Genomic DNA, 19,997 nt, shown 5'->3' on the forward strand with positions numbered 1-19,997 from the left:
AAATCAACCAAGAGAGGAGATTTGACAACTGCCTCCAAATCTGTGAAGAACTATCTGTCCTCCGGCAGAGAGAATGGCCGTGCTCTGCACTGCTCCGCAAGGCGGACTGCAAACAGCTGGTGGAGGCCAAGACGGCAGACGGGAAACCCCATCGCAGGGCAGTTCAGCCACGAGACGCTCAACGACGGGAAGTCAGCGTCAGAGGCGGTGAGCTCCCCATCACCCGACACGTTCAAGCCGAGGCTGAGGAACCAATCAAGTGTAGAGGACGCCGTAAAGGCACTGATTTCTTCATCGGCAGAGGGTTAGACGACTCCCACCGGGCCTGAGCCTCCAGAGGACACGCCGTGGCCTGGCCATAGCAAGCTGCTGGGCGGGTGGGTGCTGGGCAGCTTCCACACACCCCCAGGGGCCTATAGGGGCTCCAGCGCCTGAGATCTCAGCATCCCTGACCATGGGAAAGGGACGGCCCAGGACCAGCGGTCCCAAGCATAAGGCGCAGTCTCAGCACCATGAAACAGTGAGTTCAGGCCTGACCCAGCCCTCTATACTGATAGAAGAAAGAAAAAAACGTCTAGGATAAGCCAGGTAAAGGTTTAGGAAAATCAGAGGCAGCCCAAGTTCTCTACGTAAGACTGCATTCCAACAGAAAGACAACAAAAACAGTGAGGCTTCCACACTACAAGGCAGAACTGGCCCTGCTGTGCACGACTGGGAGGTTTCTCTTAACTCCAGAGGGCTTTGGGTTTTTCTTCAAGAAGGGCTGGCAAAAGCTCCAAGCTGACACAACTGTAAAGTTTGGAAAAGACTCTCCTGCATATGTTGTATAAACTTCTAAATGGCAACTTCTCAATTTCCAGCTTCTAACCACTAGTTTCCAAAGGGACTGAAAGGGAAAAAGATGAAGTCAAGCGGGAGGCCCAGCCTTGTCCAAAAGGGCCGAGTGAGAAGAGCCTGGGGTCCCAGAGGATCATGGGATCTCAGGTCTTCCTTGTTTGCACTCTGAATAAATACTAAGGCAGGAAACGATTTGCATCCTGTGAAGACAGAGTTTAAAAGACGTGTATTCACCCTCCACCTCCCTACCCACCTCCAAAAAGACACACTGCACCCACTCTCTCTCTCTCACATAGTGCAGTTATCCACGTATGCTGTGCTAAAGAAGGCGCAGCCTCTATTCCAGAATCCTGCAAAAAACATTTTTATGAACCAATTCACTAAAACACATGTTCCAGGATTTCAAATTAAGTAGTGAGCCGGAAATGAGTGGGAGAGCCAGGAGAGCTGGCCTCGGCCCCCTTGGCTCTGCAGCTGCAACCCTGCTTCTCTGCCCAGAGTGGACTTTGAGGAACAGTTCCTAGCCGGGGAAGGCCCCTCACGGTCTCCCCAACCTCTTGGGGGGCAAAAGCACATAAAGGGCTGGAGGTAAAGGGCTCCCTGCACAGGCCTCCTGGGGACCCCCATCTCTGTCCAGGACCCACTGAGCAGTGTGTGTGGATACAGTGAGATGCTCTCTCTCCAGCCTCTGCCCTCTTCTCCCACCCGCCTTCTCAAACTTACACAGACTCGGAGAATGGCAGGCACATGGAAAAGGAGCCGTGCCTTAAATGTGGAAACATAAAAAGGCAGGGAAGGAGGCAACACAGCCTTTTTCTTAATTTAGCCAGAAACTTCAAAATGCTTGAACACTGGCCTCTGCTACCAAAAGCTTTAAGGATGCTAACAGAAGCTGAATCTACGAGATGTGGCTCTGGACGTTCATTCTACAATTCTTTCAAGATTTCTTCATGGGGCTTCCCTGGTGGCGCAGTGGTTGAGAGTCCGCCTGCTGATGCACGGAGTGGCTGGGCCAGTGAGCCATGGCCACTGAGCCTGTGCGTCCAGAGCCTGTGCTCCGCAACGGGAGAGGCCACAACAGTGAGAGGCCCGCATACCGCAAAAAAAAAAAAAAAAAAAAGATTTCTTCATGTTTGAAATGTTTCACGAGAAAAAGAAAAAAATATATAAGTATTTCTGCATTTTGAGAGGCATCTTTGCGAACACAGATGAAATGGTAAAAAGTGGAAAAGAGCACAGTCTTTGAGAAGAGCCAGGCGCTAGTGTTTGTCATCACCTTCTAATTTCAAGGCTGTGAGTTCAGCGCCCAAATTAACTTTCTTTTCTACAGCAGAACCAGCAGACGTGACTCAACTGTGGCGTGGAAAATGCTTTATCTGAGATGCAGGCTTCAAAAATAGGTCTTTGAAATTACGAATAACATAAAATATAAGACCTAATTTCAACAAATTAACTCTCCAGGTAGATGACCCTATGCAGCAAAAAGTTTCAAACTGGGTGACGGAGTCACGGGTTTGTGACCAGTTTGTCTTGGGGGCTGGAGGAGAGGCGCCTAAAACACAGGCGTAACAGGATGTTTTCAGCTTCAAGCAGCACGAGGCCTGACTCGGAACAAGCTAAAAGGAGTATTTCTCGCACATGACTCATAGGACCTGACGTCCCGGAGCAGGTGGTCCTGGGCAGGCTGATTCCACGACTCAGTGACATCATCGAATTCCCGCCTTGCCATTCCTTCAGCATCACAGCCCCACCGCTGTTCTGGAGACGTGAGGAAAACCTTCCCAAAGTCCTCAAACAACAATCCCTTCAAAACTGTCCTCGTAACGTCCAATCCTAGATCGGTCAAGGGCAAAGGCGAGGGAACCACCATGAAGCTGTCATGGTCACTACACACACGTCTATGCAGAGGGCGCCGACTCAGGCTAACTGCCAGCAGCCCCTGGGGCTGAGGGAGGGGGTGGCCTTCCCCACAGTGGGGGCTTCTTGAAAGGCAAATATCCCTTTGCCTCAGTGGGCCTCTCCATCCCCAGTGTAACAGAGCAGCCTGTGTTCATCATTTGTATTCCAAGCTCCTACAGCAAATTCTGCTTAAATACAGCATTCAGTGATTTTAAATGGGGTTTTTTTTGAAACTGTAGTTTAGACCCAGCTTCTAGGCAAGTACTATTTGATACCTTTCTAGAGAATTCCTAACCATTAAATCCACAGCCCGATCTATGTTGACACCCTCACTCCAAACAGGATTCTCTTCAACCAACCACTTTCTGTCTTTGGTTACCCCACCCCAGAGCGCGGCTGGCCTGGCATCACGAGCCTTGCTGGCCCTCGAGGAATTGTCTTCAGACTTCTCCTCTGGCCAGGGCTGGCCTCCATGCCCTAAGCCAAGGCACAGCCACATCCTCTGAACAGGCTGAAGCAGTTCACACTTGTTTGGTAAAGAGCTGCTACCCCTCCCCCAGGACCCCCTCACACCTCCCCAGGATGGAGCAAGTAAAGGGCAGACACCTGGCAAAGCAGGGCCCCCAACGCCACTGCCGCCGTCAGGGCATCACCTCACGCGCAGTAGGGCGCCAACTCTCTCCCAGCCCCTCTAACCCACAGCTCTTGGTAAATAAATAGCTCTGCACGATTTTCCCTTTCCCAAGGCCTCATAATCCTCCTTGGCAAGAAGACAAGTTTCCACTCTCCAGGTGAGACAGCCTCAAGCAAGGTCTACCTCGGGATGCGAACTGCCTCAGCGAAGGGGCTCTCCCTGGCTGCCGTGCTCAGATGCCATCAGGGACCCTGGTTAGCTATTCTCAGTCTGTTTCCCCTCCTTATTGTGAGTTTCCCTAAGCCAAGATGTCTTATTTTTTCATGTATCTTATGGCATAAGAGGCAAAAATAAAAATAACACTTCACTACCAAATGAAAACACTGAACTACTTCAAGTGTATTCTTCCAGACTACACAAGTGATCCTGTGCAGCATCGCACAGGTAGTTCCACGTTTGGGACAGCATCCCTGGGAGGTGTCATAAGGACAAAACAAAGTAATATAGGGGGAAGCCTATCACAGAACCTGGCACAGAACCACTGAATCGACATCACTCTTTAAGATAAATGGTTCCAGGGTTTCCCTGGTGGCGCAGTGGTTGAGAGTCTGCCTGCCGATGCAGGGGACGCAGGTTCGTGCCCCGGTCCGGGAAGATCCCACATGCCGCGGAGCGGCTGGGCCCGTGAGCCATGGCCGCTGAGCCTGCGTGTCCGGAGCCTGTGCTCCGCAACGGGAAAGGCCACAGCAGTGAGAGGCTCACGTACCGGAAAAAAAAAAAAGAAAGAAAAGATAAATGGTTCCATTATTGAAGTACAATTGACATATAACATTATATTAGTTTCAAGTGTACAACATACTGATTTGATATTTGTATACTGCAAAATAAGCACCACCATAAGTCTAGTTAACATCTGTCCGTAATTTTTTTCTACTAAAAATTCAGTATCATGAACCTCTTTCTCTCACAAACATTTCACTACGACATTATCTATACGGATGTACTGTTGGACACATAGGCTGTTTCTAATTCTTTCCCAAAATAAATTAGGTTGTTTCTAATTTCTTCCCACCATAGAAACATGAACATCATTTTAAGTATGTCTTGGTAAACTTAGCCTACTGTTTCCTTAAGACACAGAGTATAATTTCTTTAAAGCATACACACACTTTGATACGTGCTGCATATTCCACTCTGAAGAGCTTCCTTCACACGTAACCTTTTTAATCCTCACGCAATCCTGTGACTGTGAAGTATTTAGTATTACTGTCCCAATTTTACAGATGAGAAAACTGAGTCTCAAGATCACACAGCTGGTAAAGCCAGAGATCGGGTTCAAACTCGGAGCCTGCGGCCTTAGCCGCACTACTACTGGCTTCTCAAATGCAACAATTCCTAAAAAAAGGATTCTCCCTGGAGAAGGGGCAGGTGCAGGCCAGAGCACGGTCCCTTGATGTTATACGGCAGGTGCAACCAAAACGAGGACAACCTTCTCGATCTCGCAGCAGGTAATATTGGAGTGCTTACGTGTGCGGCACTGTTCTAAACACCTTACGTGTATTTACTTAATTCTTACAACAAACTGCAATAGGTACTATTCATAATACCCACATTTGAGGGAAGGGGAAACTGAGGCACAGAGTTTTGGCAACTTGTTAATAAGTAGGATGTGAGATCCAAACCCAGAGGGTCTGGCTCCAAGCACATCTTCCAGCCCCTAGGCTACTAAGTACCTTGAGGATGGGAAAAATGCCCTGCCTCCCTCTGGTCATCCTTCCCATCTCCACCTGAGTCTCACATCTTACTTCACAGCTCTCACCGGGACAGCCTCCAAAAGCTATGTAAGTTTAGAAAACTCACATACTATAATAGTGTAAATAATTCTTAGATACTAAAAATCCTTATTTGGGAAACCAAAAGAAACCTTAAAAAAAAAAGTACTCTACAAAAAAGCAGTACTCTACAAAAGTACAGATGTTCCTCCACTTACCATGGGGTTACATCCAGACAAACCCATCCTAAGTTGAAAATATCAAAGTCGAAAACGCAATACACCTAACCCACCGACTGTCAGCTTAGCCCAGCCTACCTTAAATGTGATGAGAACACTTACAGTAGCCGACAGTTGAGCAAAATCATCTAACACAAAGTCTATTTTATAATAAAATATTGAGTATCTCATGTAATTGATGGAATACTGTGCTGAAAGTGGGGAGCAGAATGGGTGTCTGGGCACAGAATGGCTGTCTGTATCGGCTGTTTCCCCTCGTGATGGCGGGGTTGGTGGGAGCTCCGGCTGCCCTGCCCAGCATCACAGGAGTGAATCGTACTCTTACCACTAGCCCGAGAAAAGATGCAAATTCAAAACTCCAAGTACAATTCCTACTGAATGCGTATCACTTTTTTTTTTTTTTTTAAATTTTTGGCTGCGTGGGGTCTTCATTGTTGTACGCAGGCTTTCTCTAGTTGCGGCGAGCAGGGGCTACTCTTTGTTGCAGTGCACAGGCTTCTCACCGCGGTGGCTTCTCTTGTTGCAGAGCACAGGCTCTAGGCACATGGGCTTCAGTAGTTGTGGCACGTGGGCTCAGGAGTTGTGGCTCGCAGGCTCTAGAGCACAGGCTGAGTAGTTGTGGCGCACGGGCTTAGCTGCTCCATGGCATGTGGGATCTTCAGGGCTTGAACCCATGTCCCCTGCATTGGCAGGCGGATTCTCAACCACTGCGCCACCAGGGAAATCCTGAATGCGAATCACTTTGGCAACATTGTAAAGCTGAAAAATCGTAAACTGAACTACTGTAAGTCAGAGACCACCTGTACTACTAAAAAGTAATACAGAGATTAACTATATTAAATGTGTATGGAGGGCTTTTACTATGTTTTAAAAAAAATAAATGCACAGACCATACAAACTGGAATAAAGTAACTAACGCAACAAAATATGTAAAGTTGTCCCTAAACAGATTTACACGAATAAAAGTGATTTTTACCAACCTCCTGAAGGATTTTACTTACAGAGGGACAGAAAACTGACATGGATCACTGAGAAAACAATACAAAAGACTGGAGATCTAACTTCATACTATTAAAACCTATAACCACATCTACCTGGTCAAAATCCCAAAGTTGAGGGGAGGGCATAGACAAAAAAAAAAAAAAAAAAAAAAAATGCATGCAATCCAGGTCCTCTAGCTGTTCTTTTTCTTGTTCTAGTTTCCTATTCTACTTACTTCTCCCCTTCTCTCCTTTTATTAGTCAATATTACAGGTGTGCAGGTCTCCTGAAGCATCTCTCTCCTTCTCCAGTTTCCCCTTTAGCCCCAATTCAAAAGCAGAAACAAAAAGAAAAGAAAATGTAGATAGTGTTGTGCATTTAAGTGAGAGATGGTCTTTAAACTCAACAAGAGACCAGGTTACTTGATATCTGTGCGTCCATGAACCCTACTCCATATGCCACAAATATACTTCTGAACTCACAAAAACAATGCCCAGGACGCACCTCTGAACTGGGTTTTGTTTTTGTCGTGCTTGTTCCCTTTAACTGTCAGCTCACTTTTTCAACCTGGAATTTCGGTTTCCAACGGGGAGCAACACGCTTTTAATGGACCCTTACTGTACCCACGGTTAACTTTAAGGAGTTTAGGTAATTAGGAATAACCTCCCTTAATTATGGTCTAAATGTGGTGAATTAATGAAACCCTTTCCCAACTACCTAAACACATTTCAAATTAAAACGAAGCCTGAATTTACAACCCAGGTTAAATGGATTAAAAGATTAAGGGCTAGAGTGCAAGGGCTTTCTCCACCTCGCTCTCACGTTTCAACCTCAAATTACCCCAGCCCTCTAATGACTGGAGGAGTCACTGTGAAAGCGCCTAATTACCCAAGAATTACGCCAACCATAACCAATTTCAAGATCACAGATCAGATGTTCCCAAAACATGAATCTGCTAATTAAAGTTACATGAAAGTCAAACCAACAGGCAATTTGGATGGGACATCCATCCACCTGAAAGCAGACTGATGGATGAAGTATTAAAACCCACAGTAGGGCTTCCCTGGTGGCGCAGTGGTTAAGAATCCACGTGCCAATGCAGGGGACACGGTTCAAGCCTTGGTCCGGGAAGATCCCACACGCTGCGGAGCAACTAAGCCCGTAGGCCACGACTACTGAGCCTGTGCTCTAGTGCCCGCAAGCCACAACTACTGAGCCCGCACGCCTAGAGCCCACGCTCCGCAACAAGAGAAGCCACCACGATGAGAAGTCCACGCACCGCAACGAAGAGTAGCCACCGCTCGCCGCAACTAGAGAAAGCCCACGCGCAGCAACAAAGACCCAACACAGCCAAAAATAAATAAATGAATTTATTAAAAAAAAAAAACCCACAGTACCAGCAGCTATGCCTCACTGTTGGCACTATCAGACACCCAGATCACTGCAGTCCAAACATACGGAGGCAGAAAGAGACTCATCTTGATTCAAGCATTTCCAGGGAAGAACAAAAGGATTCTCCCTCCAAACCGATGAATGGCTCACAGGGATGTGCTTCAGCATGTGCGTCACCCACAAGGATTCACTTGCTGGGTTTAAATTGGGAATGAAGCAAGTTTAAGATACTGATACTTCCACATGCAGCCCCAACACAGCACACATGGCCTGACAGCATTTTCAGTAGTTGTATTTTTCTGAATTCTAATCAAAGGACTGTGGTTTGATTTCAAGGCTTTGCCTGTTTGCTAAACTTCCGTGTATACCGAAATATTCTTCAACCTTCCCACTTACTTCCCACAAGTTAAAAAAAAAAAATCATAAAAAATACTTGTCCCCGGCGCCCACAGTTTTGTGTAAATAAAGAATTCCCATGGATATGCTCTTACAGATACACAAAGAAATAATTTAGAAATAAAACCCATTCGACCAAAAGGTCAGGTTCAATGAGTCGGTAAGAAAACCCATGGGCCCTAACGCTGTCCCTGGCGCCCTGGCAACCCAAAGCTGTGTGACCCGTAAGTGCAGCTCTCAGAATGAAAACGCCCAGCCAGTCCAACACCCAAAGTTACTTCCCGGGAGCCCCAGAGTTCGGGGAGGGCAGGGGAAGCAGGTGAGGGGACCCTCAAAGGGCTCACAAATGAGTCTCTGTATGTAATAGGTTGAATCGTGTCCACCTAAGATGACGTGCCGAAGTCCTACCTCAGACCTCAGAATGTGACCTGACTTAGAAACAGGGTTGCTGCAGACATAATTAGTTAAGATCAGGCCATACTGGGGTAGGGCGGGCCCCTGACACAATACGACTGGCGTCCTTTCAAGAAGACAGACGTGTGAAGACACGGAGACACACAGGGAGAGCGGCATGTGTGGCAAAGGCAGAGGTGGTGGCATGTGGCTGCAAGCCAAGGGACACGAAGGTCACCGGAGAAGCAACAGAAGCTACGAGGAGGCAAGGAGGGATTCCCTGCGGGTTTCAAAGGGAGCGCGGCCAACACCTTGGCCTCGAGAACTGAGAGAAAACATTTTTGTTGTTTTACGCCACCCCGTTTGTGGTACTGTGTTATGGCAGCCCTGGGAAACTAACACAGCACACTTGAACTTGGGCTTCTTCCTCCTGCCCTCCTCCGTCCTGCCCCTGCCGCTGGCAGACACTCCCACTGCACCACGAAAGAGCCCCAGGGAATCCCCGTCTGTGGCCTGCTTGGGGAGCGCAAGGCAGGCTCAGCCAGCCCAGGCCCTGGTCCCAATTGTCTCCCTTCTCTCCAGCTCCCACCCACCCCTGGGCACCAGCCCCGCTCCTGCGGCCAGGCCAGCACCCCTGACCCAGGGGGGAGGGGGGAAGGTCAGGCAGGATGTGCAAGTGCCCTTCAGTGTGCTGCTCCCGCCCACCCCAGCTCCTCACAGAACTTTTAGAACATTTCTTTCAGGTTTTTTTTTTTTTTTTGTGGTACGCAGGCCTCTCACTGTTGTGGCCTCTCCCGTTGCGGAGCACAGGTTCCAGACGCGCAGGCTCAGCGGCCATGGCTCAGGGGCCCAGCCACTCCGCGGCATGTGGGATCTTCCTGGACCGGGACACGAACCCACGTCCCCTGCGTCGGCAGGCGGACTCCCAACCACTGCGCCACCAGGGAAACCCCATTTCTTTCAGTTTTTACTGAAGTAGTATCCTTTGTCCTGCCCCAACAAGCCCCGTACAGACTCACACTCACACACACACACACAGCCACGTGCCCAGAGGGAGCTGGGCCAGGAGGCAGACCCGAGTACACACACACCCTGTACTGCCAGTGGCCACTCCCATCCCATAACTGAGACTTTCTGTTCCTGGGCCAAGGTTTCTTGCCAGACTCACTTCCCTTATAATGAATGAATTATCCCAGAGAAAGTTCCTCAGTTCTCCCTGGAAGCCGACCTCGATGGCCTGCTGGGGGACAGTGGACCCCGACGGGGGGAACCGATCCCCACCCCGGACAGAGCTCATTTAGGAAAATCGGATCGGCTGGCGGAAGGCTGGTCCCATGAAAGGAATGCAGGAGTCCTAGGTTGGCTCAAACCCCGGGCCAGCGACCAGGAGCCGCACTGAGCACAGCCTGTCTCCCAACTGCCACCCGCTGCTTCACCTCCAAGACCATTTCTGCATCTCATTATTCCACCTTCAGCCAAAGGTGGATTTTGAAATGTGCTCCCTTAGATGCCTCATCCTGGACCAATGGCATCCAAGTCTGGACTTGAGCCACATCAGAATCCCCTGGAGGGCCTGTGAAAGCAGCTCGCAGGCCCGTCCCTGGAGCTCCTGATTACGCTGGGCCTGGGGTGGGGTCTGGAAGCCGGCCTAACAGGTTCCCCGGTGGTGCTGACTCTGCTGGTTCCAAGACTGTGCTTTGAGAAACGCCGTCCTGGCCCCTCCACTCCGCACTGGGCACAAGTGACAGCTGGTGGCACTACTGCAGCCGGCCTGCCCCTCCTTCCCCCTCTCCCCTGCAGTGTGCGGAGAGCACCACTCCCCAGGGCTGGGGTAAACCCTGCCAATCCAGTGGCCCCACCAAGCCCTCGGCTGGGGAGGGGTTCAGGGTGAGCGTGGACCCATGCTGACGTGTGAGGCGTAAGCGGAAGTCGCTGAGGGGCGCTCCTGAGAAAGAGGCGCAGGAGGCAGGCTGTCCTAGGCTGCCCATGGATGTTCAAGTGGGCGGCCGGAGGCCGTGAGGCCCGGGGGGAGCTGGGCAGGACCGGCAGCCAGCAGCACAGACAGGTGGGAAGGACCTGGCTGCCCGGTGCTGACATCCACCTGCTCAGCAAACCAAGCCAGCACCACCCTGCTCCCGGCTTCTTGTTAGGTGACATAATACATTCTTTATTGTTTCAGCTGGTTGGGTCAGGGTTTTCTGTTACCTGAAGCTGAAAATATCTAATCACAAAGCAAAGCAAGCTAACAGGATAGCACGTCCGTCCAGGACAGAGGGCAACCTCTCAGCACACATGACAGTGGCGTATGTTCCACAAATAATCCTAAAATTCCAGATTTGAACTTTGCAGACCATTCCAAAAGCTATGCAGCTGACAGTCAGTGGGTGTGCAACACCCAGAAATAGTGTAAACTGAAGAAGGCGTCTAGCACCCCGTAAAGGGTTACTGAAGACCCAGCTCGGGTCTGTCTTACAAGAGCCATGCTCATTTTTTTCAGGGGTTTCCCAGGAACCCCCCACTACTAGAGCTCACCAGAGAATTCAATTGTTTTCACCTATCACTCTTCGACTTAGTCTCCTTCTGCAGAAAGCAGGTACCAGTATATCTAGTTGTGAAAATGATCTTCTAACCTATTTCACTTTAGAGACAAGGTAGACAAGCATATCTAGAAAGGGGACACCTCAACTTATGTGCCTGTCCTGCCACCACACAGCTCTGTGATCTTAAACTGTTTTGCCTTTATGAACTCATTCCTCATCTATAAAATGAGAATACCAGCACATATCCACCTGTTTTTTTAAGGACAATGCATGTGAAAGTACTCTGTAAACCATAAAGTACAAGGGCAATGACTTAAATCCAGTTTTGAATGGATTACATGGATTAACATGGCCTGATTTTGAGAGATAAAGATAAATCATGTTCCCAGAAGAATGACTTCACAAAAAATTCACAGTACATACACACACCTGCCGTGACTATCAACTGGAACACTGCTGCATGTTATTCAAACTGGACTTCACCTATTATCAATGATTTAGCAGCAGCTAAAGGAACCAACATCCACAGGGCACCATGACCCTGAAAGTCACCATTGTACAAGGCACGACATCAACGTGGATTAGTTACTGTGCACATTTTCACAGAGGTCAACTCGGGAGGTTGTGTCTCCGCTTTTACAGAAGCTGCTCCCTGGGAACTACCTTCGACAGCGGCCGTGGGCTCCTCCGGACATCCCACAGGTGGCAAATCCTCTTTTCTACTGGAGAAGTTTAGTTTTAGCCCAACAGCCTCATGTCCTTCAGAGCCGTGTTTACTTGGACAAACTGGGTAGAAACCACAGGACTTGGAGTGAGGGAAAAAGCAGGTACGGCCCTAAACCCATGCTTCTCAGACTGGGATAAGTATCTGTGGAGCAGAGAGAGAATGCCAGGAGGTAAACCCGGCCATCTTCCTGAAACATGAATTTTATTAAAAGATTTCTGGAGGAAAAAAAAAAAAAGGAATAACCAGTGAGTCATTTTTAAATGACTAAAAATTCACAATAAATTTTTAATTTTTGTTTTAATTCAAAGAATGTTCATGCTCACAGCAGACCTTTCAAAAGTCCATTCCCACTACTCTGGGGAAAGCATTGGGAAGGACTACACTTAGCAAATGAAACTTCTTCTTGCATCATTTAAGACGTAGATGCAATGGCAAACCCTAAAGTAATGGTTCCAAAAACATCTTTATTGAGCACATCTGAGAAATACTGTCCAGGCTACCACAGTAATCATTTGTAAAGTGCCAATGTTCTTTTGTTACATTTATTGGGGGCGGAGGGATCACTGTTACTCTGGAGTCCTATTTCCTCTGTGGAAGACTCTAACAACAAACTCATAACTTGATGACAATTCATTTAAAATGAGAGTAACAAGCTCCCAGGAGACCCCATTATCTCATTATTGGTGTTCCTAGACAGAGGACACTGCCTTGGGAAATCATATTTCTCCTTTGAACCCTGAAATCCTAGGCTCTGCCCCCTTCTTAAGCAATAAGAAGCTTGGAGTCACGACACGTCTCGAACACCTTTACAGAGCTAATCAACACTGCTGCCAATACTTTGGGCTCCACCTAGGGTACCTTTATTTCTCATCGACCCAAAGCACAACAAAGAAGGGCCAAACAGCCACAATGTCAGCTAGTCTCTTAAGACCTAAGTTGTGTTTCCAGCGACAAAACACCCAAGTCTCTCTCTTGCTCATAGCACTACCTTCTCTCTTGTCTAAAATAAGCTTCTCCGAGTTTTTTATACACTTTTTGACCATGTGGTAATTTCCGTGGGCAAGTCTTCCCGAGCTGTTGAATCTGCCTCCCTCTTTCTTCAGAGCACCCACCTGACTGCATGGACTCCATAGTTACTTCCCTGTTCAATACTGTGACAAGTGTGTAAGTAATCAGCCAGGCCACTGAGTGCCCTGTGGAAGGACGCCAGCTGAGGGTCGGACTTTCGGTGCTGAGTTTAGCCACTTCTCCTCAAGGCATCCCTAAGTCTAACATAATCAACGCTGAGGTTCTGGCATTGGGTGGCCACACTTACAGAACACACCCAAGCTCTCCAGACTTCAATTCCCCATTTTTGTTTCTGGAATATCAACATTAATGAAGTGGTTTGCCTGTTTTTGTTCTAAATTAACCTTCAAAATACACCTGGAATTATGAAAGTTGGTTCAAATATATCTTTTCCATATAAAGATACAAATTAGCACAAGCCTAATCACTCCAGAGTATGTAAAAAAATATATCCAGGAAAAGTAAAAATTTCAGTGAAAATCAGAATTAAGATTCTGATCCTATTATACTATTTTTCTAATTGATTTCAATTGAGGGTTAACTAATTATATAAGTGTCAAAAGCTTTGCTAGAAATTTCACAACCCCCAAAAAATCTGAAAGGGGTTTTGTGGTTTAACAAATTTAATATATACCAAGAACCCTGTTTAAAAGCTTGTATTCTAAGGCCAACACCTAAATTATGAGCCCTATTACAGTCAAAGGAAATTCATTTCACACTGTCAGGACCACAAAGACCATGACTGAATGCATTCACTGCACCCCTCTCGGGGCCACGTGACCCTGTAGAAGGTTCCACAGGGTACACACAGATAGAGCTAATAACCCATTCTCAAAAATACGCCAACTGCAGGAACCCAATTTAAAAACTACAACCCCTAATCCTAGTACCAGTACTGTGGTTTCAATGGCAAATACGGTTTGTGTGCTTGGATATGAAGAGCAAGTGAGGCATGACAAGCAATCAGTTTAAAAGACTTAAAAACAGGAGGGTGCATCACTTCATTTAGCACCTCCTCTCCTAGGTGTTAGGTAGTGGATTAGGTGCCGGGGGGCCAGCTGACTGAGACTCAGACAGGTGGGTGGGCATCCGGAGAAAGGCAATTTTAAACAGAGGAGTGAACGTCCGGGCCGGCAGAACTGCCATGGTGCGTGTGGAGCAGGACGGATGGAGTTAGTCAGGTGAGAGGTGTGCCAGGGAAGAGAAGAGCGTCTCGGCAAAGAGAGAGGGAGAGAGGCCGTGCATGAGGGGAAGCGAGGCTGGAGAGGTGGCCTCTGTGCCATGCTCAGAAGGTAAGGCTGCTTGTAAGAGGAATGACGGGCAAGGATGCACATGCTTTAGATACATCACTTGGGTAGGAACCTGGAGAACAGACTGGGGCAGCTGTAAAACCAAGGCAGGAGACCATGTGAAGAAGATGCAGCCAGACCTGGTGACCCGCTGGGGACGAGGCCTATGAGAGGAGGCAAGGGGCGTCCTGATTTCTGAATTATGCAAATGAACGCACGGGGGGGGGGGGGGGGGGGGGAGGCACCGGCCAGCAGTGGGGGCGGGGCTATGCCAGGGGAGCAGCCGAAGGGGGGTTCGGGGAGGGCCATGGGGGAGGCCAGGAACCTGAGGGGACTGAGCCCAGGAGCTCAGTTCAGGACACGCTGACTGGGCGGCACCGGAAAGCAGAGGAGAGCTCGCTGGGCAACTGCACAGGTGCAACCCCTGGGCAGAAGGTACCACCGAGTTCAAGTTCCTTCTCTCTCTTTAAAAACCCAAGAGAGCAGGCGCCATCACCCAGGGAAATGACAGATGGGAAGAGAGGAGCGTCCAGGATGCAGCCCTGGGGAGGCAAGTTCAGGTTAAAAATGCCCGATTCGGGCTTCCCTGGTGGCGCAGTGGTTGAGAGTCCACCTGCCGATGCAGAGGACACGGGTTCGTGCCCCAGTCCTGGAAGATCCCACATGCTGCGGAGCGGCTGGGCCCGTGAGCCATGGCCACTGAGCCTGCGTGTCCGGAGCCTGTGCTCCGCAACGGGAGAGGCCACAACAGTGAGAGGCCCGCGGACCGCAAAAAATAAATAAATAAATAAATAAATAAATAAATAAATAAATAAATAAATAAATAAAAATGCCCGATCCTATCAACACGTAAGGAACTTCAACGTTGTGCTAAAAACACAGCTTTCGATTTCTGAAGAGAAACAAACAAAAGTGGAAAGTAGTTCCCTTCCCCATGGGGGCTCTGAGATAACTCACTGCCAGAAGGAAGCTCCCTGAAGATTAAGTCGCTTCTGTCTGCAACTACAACTTTCAGTATGTTGCTGAAAGGTTAACGAGATTTTCTTCATGTTCTGACGAAAACGGTTTCAGGAGAACACATGTTGCTGCTGCTACCAATCAGATAAAAGTACATTAAAAGAAAAACAAAACAGAAGAAATCTTCCACAGACACCCCCTGGCCGGTCAGTATTTACGATTTTTACCTAACCATTTTAAAAGCAGAGTTAATATACTATTCATACTTTGCCAACGCTTAAACTTTTCACATTCTAACAAATATACCCCAAAAAGGCCTTTTGGAGATGCGTCCAGAGAGTCAGACCAGCTTCCCAGAGAGTGTCAGCTCTAGGAAGAGCTGCAGTCAGCTCGCTCTCCTTTGCTCCCCTCACTGAATACCCAACAGCAATCTTTCTTTCTCAGCAGAGGAACAGATTACTGCTGATATGTGAGAACACCCAAGAGAAAAATGAGGATGGAGAGGAGAGAGGGGAGAACGTTTTTCAAATACTGCTTTTCTGGCTTTCAACCAAGCACAATTACATAGCATTCACAGAAGATGGAGTCAAGATAGTATAAACAAAATCTTCAATGAGGCCAATTACCGTAAAAGCTTTCCAAACTCTGTTTGAGATGACAGGCAAGCTGCTCTAGAACCCTGCGCCCCAGAATCTACAGTGGTGCAGCCAGGACCCCGCCTTGGCCAGTCTGGGGGGAAACACAGAGTCCCCTTCACTGCCCAGACTCTCTCCAGTGACAGAGGTCAGTGCCACTGACACTTTTCCTAGGACTACACTTTTCCTAGGACGTACTGAGACTCTGTTTTACGATCAAATCTATTTCCCAAGTTAGTAGCTGTTCCTCTACATGGGTTCTCTCAGAGACAGAGCACTCGTTTTGTGGAATTCATATGTGCTGCCTGTGCTGACTTCAAGTTCACCTTAATATCATTAAGGTTAGCGTAGCAGGGTAGTAATTAAAATGAAAATCACAAAAATGTTTGAAAAATGTTGTAAGGAGATACTAATGACTTCATAAATAAGGTTAAGAATAAATGGCATTTAGGGCAAACCTAGTCCTGGCCTATAACCCAAAGTATAAAATAAATATCCATGACGTAAATAAATAACTGAATAAACCAATAAATGAGAGAGAACAGACCTCTTCCATACAGAGGAATTCTAAATAATTTATGGAGGTGGAGCTTATTCCACTTAATGACTTCCCTCCAAAGAGTGTAGTATGGAAAAAGGTAAGAAAATAAGAACTTTAGTGGAGAGAGCCAACAAACAGTACCTCAGCCAGGTGGTCAAGGTCAGCATCAAAGTGTAAGTCACGCTGACAGTCGATACTCTTGATATATGAGGAGAATGGCAACTTATAACTGCGGCCTTCCTCCCCCAAACCCATAACCTCGATCTAACCATGAGAAAAAACCTCAGACAACCCCAAATTGAAGGATGAACTCCTCAGAACTGCCACGGTTTCAAAAACAAGGGAAGTCTGACAAACTGTCACAACCAAGAGGGTCCTGAGACATGACAACTAAATGTGGTCTCCTGGATAAGAGAACATTAGGGAAAAACCAGGGAAATCCGAATAAAGTGTGGAGTTTAGTTCACACGTTGGTTTCTTAGTTGTGACCCAGGTACCACAGTAACATAAGGCATTAACACTGGGGTAAACTGTGTGAAGGGTAAATGGGAATTCTCTGTACCATCTTTACAGCTTTTCCATAAATCTAAATCTATGCTAAAGCAAAAGGCCTAATTTAAAAGTAGCAAGAGATTCTACCAGCTTTGAAGGTATTAAAATCTTCATTTTTTAAAAATCCCAACTGCACAGTAGAAGGTAAATGAACAGTAAGTACTTAGGTGACTGACTGACCCATCACAGGACATCAGACTCAGAGAGAATTCATTCATTAGACTCAGAGAGAACACCAGAAGCTACATTTTCAGAAAATGGACACAAAGAAGGTTTTCTGGTTGCGGCATCCAACCTTCATCATCATCTTGCCTTTACACAAAAGGCAAAAAACCTCAACAACGACAACAAAAAAAACCCAAGAGGCTTGGAAGTCCAGCTAAGAGGAAAGGGACTAGGGATAAAATAACAGCAAAACACTGGAATATTTGATATTGAGAAGATTAAAACATATAAATCAGGGTGGACCAAACTGTGAGTTTTGAGATCAATTCAGTAGTAGCAACCAGCATTTTTTTAACAAAAGAAAATGAAACAGAAAAGTTCCGTGGTTGTGACGGCTACACAACAATGTGAATGTACTTAATGCCACAGAACTGCACACTTAAAAGTGGCTAAAGTGGTAACTGTTATGTATATTTTCCCACAATTTTAAAAAAATGAAAATAGAAAATACAGTACACCACAGGCAGCAAAGGTAAGCACTATTTTATAAATAAATAAATAAACACACATGTACCTATTCATACATCCACATATACTGCCTGTGGGTAATAAGTAATCATGATATAAAATGTGTCTTTCATCTGAGTCACTGTCCAAAAGTTTGAAAGCCACTGACTCAATTCCCCCTCACCTCTACACCCTCACTCTGGTCGTCTGTGTCAAAAGAGCACGAAGGAGACATCCCTCATGGTGCGGTGGATAAGACTCCGTGCTCCCGATGCAGGGGGCCCGGGTTCGATTCCTGGTCAGGGAACTAGATCCCACATGTACACGGCAACTAAGGAGCCCACGAGCCACAACTAAGACCCAGTGCAACCAAATAAATAATATTAAAGAAAAAAAAAGAGCGCGAAAGATAAAAATCTACTTCACACCTTTAATTGTGACAGGAAATGGGTGAATAGAAACTAGTTCTAATTAATAAGAAAGAAGAGAAGTACACCTCTGAAAGAGGAAAACCAATGCAAAGGCACACAGAACAATGCCCCCTGGAGATGCAGCCCTGCCTTTCTAGCTCCACACTCACCTCAACTGCCTACCTGCATCTTCCCGGGACAGGATGTGTCCCATCAAGCCTGAGATTCCTAGAACAACCAAGGAGAGCTCCTGACTGCCCTCTCGCTAGACCGTTCCCATCACCGTCATCGTCACCCCAGATGCTCCAGCCGAATCCGAGCAGCCCTCCATGGTTCCTCTTTCTCTCACTCCCCACAACTGAGTCAACCCAAATTCATCTCAGAACTTTCCACGTGCCTCTGTCCGCACCACCTTCAGCAGGCACCAGCGTCAGCATTCCTCAGCTGTTTTTGCTCCCAGACGCTCAGATAGGATTGTGACAAACTCTGAACTCTGCCCCGTATATTTAAGTAATCCCAACATTCAAAATGCTGTACTACTGAATCACTTTGCTGTACAGCAGAAATTAACACACTGTAAGTCAACTATACTTCACTTAAAAAAAAACATACATGTAAGTCAAGGAGAAAAAAAAATTTTTATGTTATACTATGAATTTGAATGTTTGCAAAGAATGCAATTTCTGGCCTATTATAAATATTGGCATTTTTAATAAAACTCACTTTTTAAAATATATTCAAAGGAATCTGAATACTATATAATGATATCCATCATTATTCATTTTTAAAAATATACAGATAGGCATTCCTGTATTGCTGGATATTCCCTCAAAGAATTTTAACCTAATATAGCTTTATGTGCAAAGCCTTTTTCAACAAAACTATGGGTATAAATTGAGGTCTAGGGGTTTTTTAAATATCCTGTGACCACAGGGTCTAAGTGTCAAATTTTTTTCTTCTGAATTATCATAATTTTTATTAGCACACAACTGATCTAACAAATTTTACAAATTTTGATAGTTAATTAAACATAAGAGTTCAAATTTTATTGCAAATGCATCCTTTAATGAGATTTATGGAACTTTTTCCCCTCAATTGGTTTATACGACTATTACTGCTAGAATGAGACAGGGTTAATTAGCATCAATTTAATCTTATTTTCCTTGTCCCTTCTTTTTTTTTTTTGTAATGTAAACACTGAGAAAGCTTGTTCACATAAATAGATGTGAATGGAAGGAGATTTGTTACAGCACTGACCCTATACGCTCTACACTCCCTCAGCATTTTATCCACAAATCACTTTTTAATGGTCTAACAACTGACAATTAGATTGGATTCTCCTTCAATATTATAGAGAGTAAAGATTTGAAAACCACCAAAGTTACTAATGAATTCGTCATCCAGAATTAAATCACTTTCTCCTAACCAATACCAACACTTCAAATTGTCCCTTTGCCCAAGATGAAGCACAAAGCAGGATCGGGGCCCGGAGAGAGGTCTGCCTTTGTTTGGCAAAGTGGAGAAGTGAGACTGCGAAAGAAGAGGTGGAAAAGGAGAACTTGTGACCTCAGACAGATGAGTTTTAGGAGAATATGTGGATGCTGGGGATCTAGAAGCTGATTCTCTGAAAGTTATCCCCACGCCCAGGTACCACTTAGGGTCTTCAGGCACCTCCAAGGGACCAGATACCCCAGTCTGACAACAGCTAACCAAGAGTGCCCCGTGACCAAAGCATTCCCTTAAAAAATGTAATTTACATCTTTTGATTTGCTGGCCCCTGCTTAAACTCTTTGAACAACTCATCCCACACTTAAAGAAATTAAAACCGAACCTCCTCACTATGGCCTCTAAGGTCCTATCTCATCTCACTATCCTATGAAACCACACTGGCCTTCTCCACGTCCCTGGATTGCCAGCAGTGTTTCCCACCACAGGCCCCTTGCACCTGCCACTCCCTCTGCTTGCCGCCTGGCTGCTCCCACACAGCCTCCAGACTTCAGCTCAAACGTCACCTCCAACCACCTAAGCATGCTATCCATCTCCTTATTCTCTACCACAGCAACT

At 46.7% G+C, this 19,997-nt stretch overlaps 1 protein-coding gene across 3 annotated transcripts in view; it reads right to left on the minus strand.

Moving 5' to 3' along the window:
- The window catches only part of TMEM131L (transmembrane 131 like), a 159,942-nt gene that overhangs the window by 129,562 nt on the left and 10,383 nt on the right, over nt 1-19,997 (minus strand). The gene's annotated exons all lie outside the window — the stretch shown is intronic.

Source organism: Globicephala melas, chromosome 5 (genome assembly GCF_963455315.2).
Source record: "Globicephala melas chromosome 5, mGloMel1.2, whole genome shotgun sequence".
Classification (NCBI taxonomy): domain Eukaryota; kingdom Metazoa; phylum Chordata; class Mammalia; order Artiodactyla; family Delphinidae; genus Globicephala; species Globicephala melas.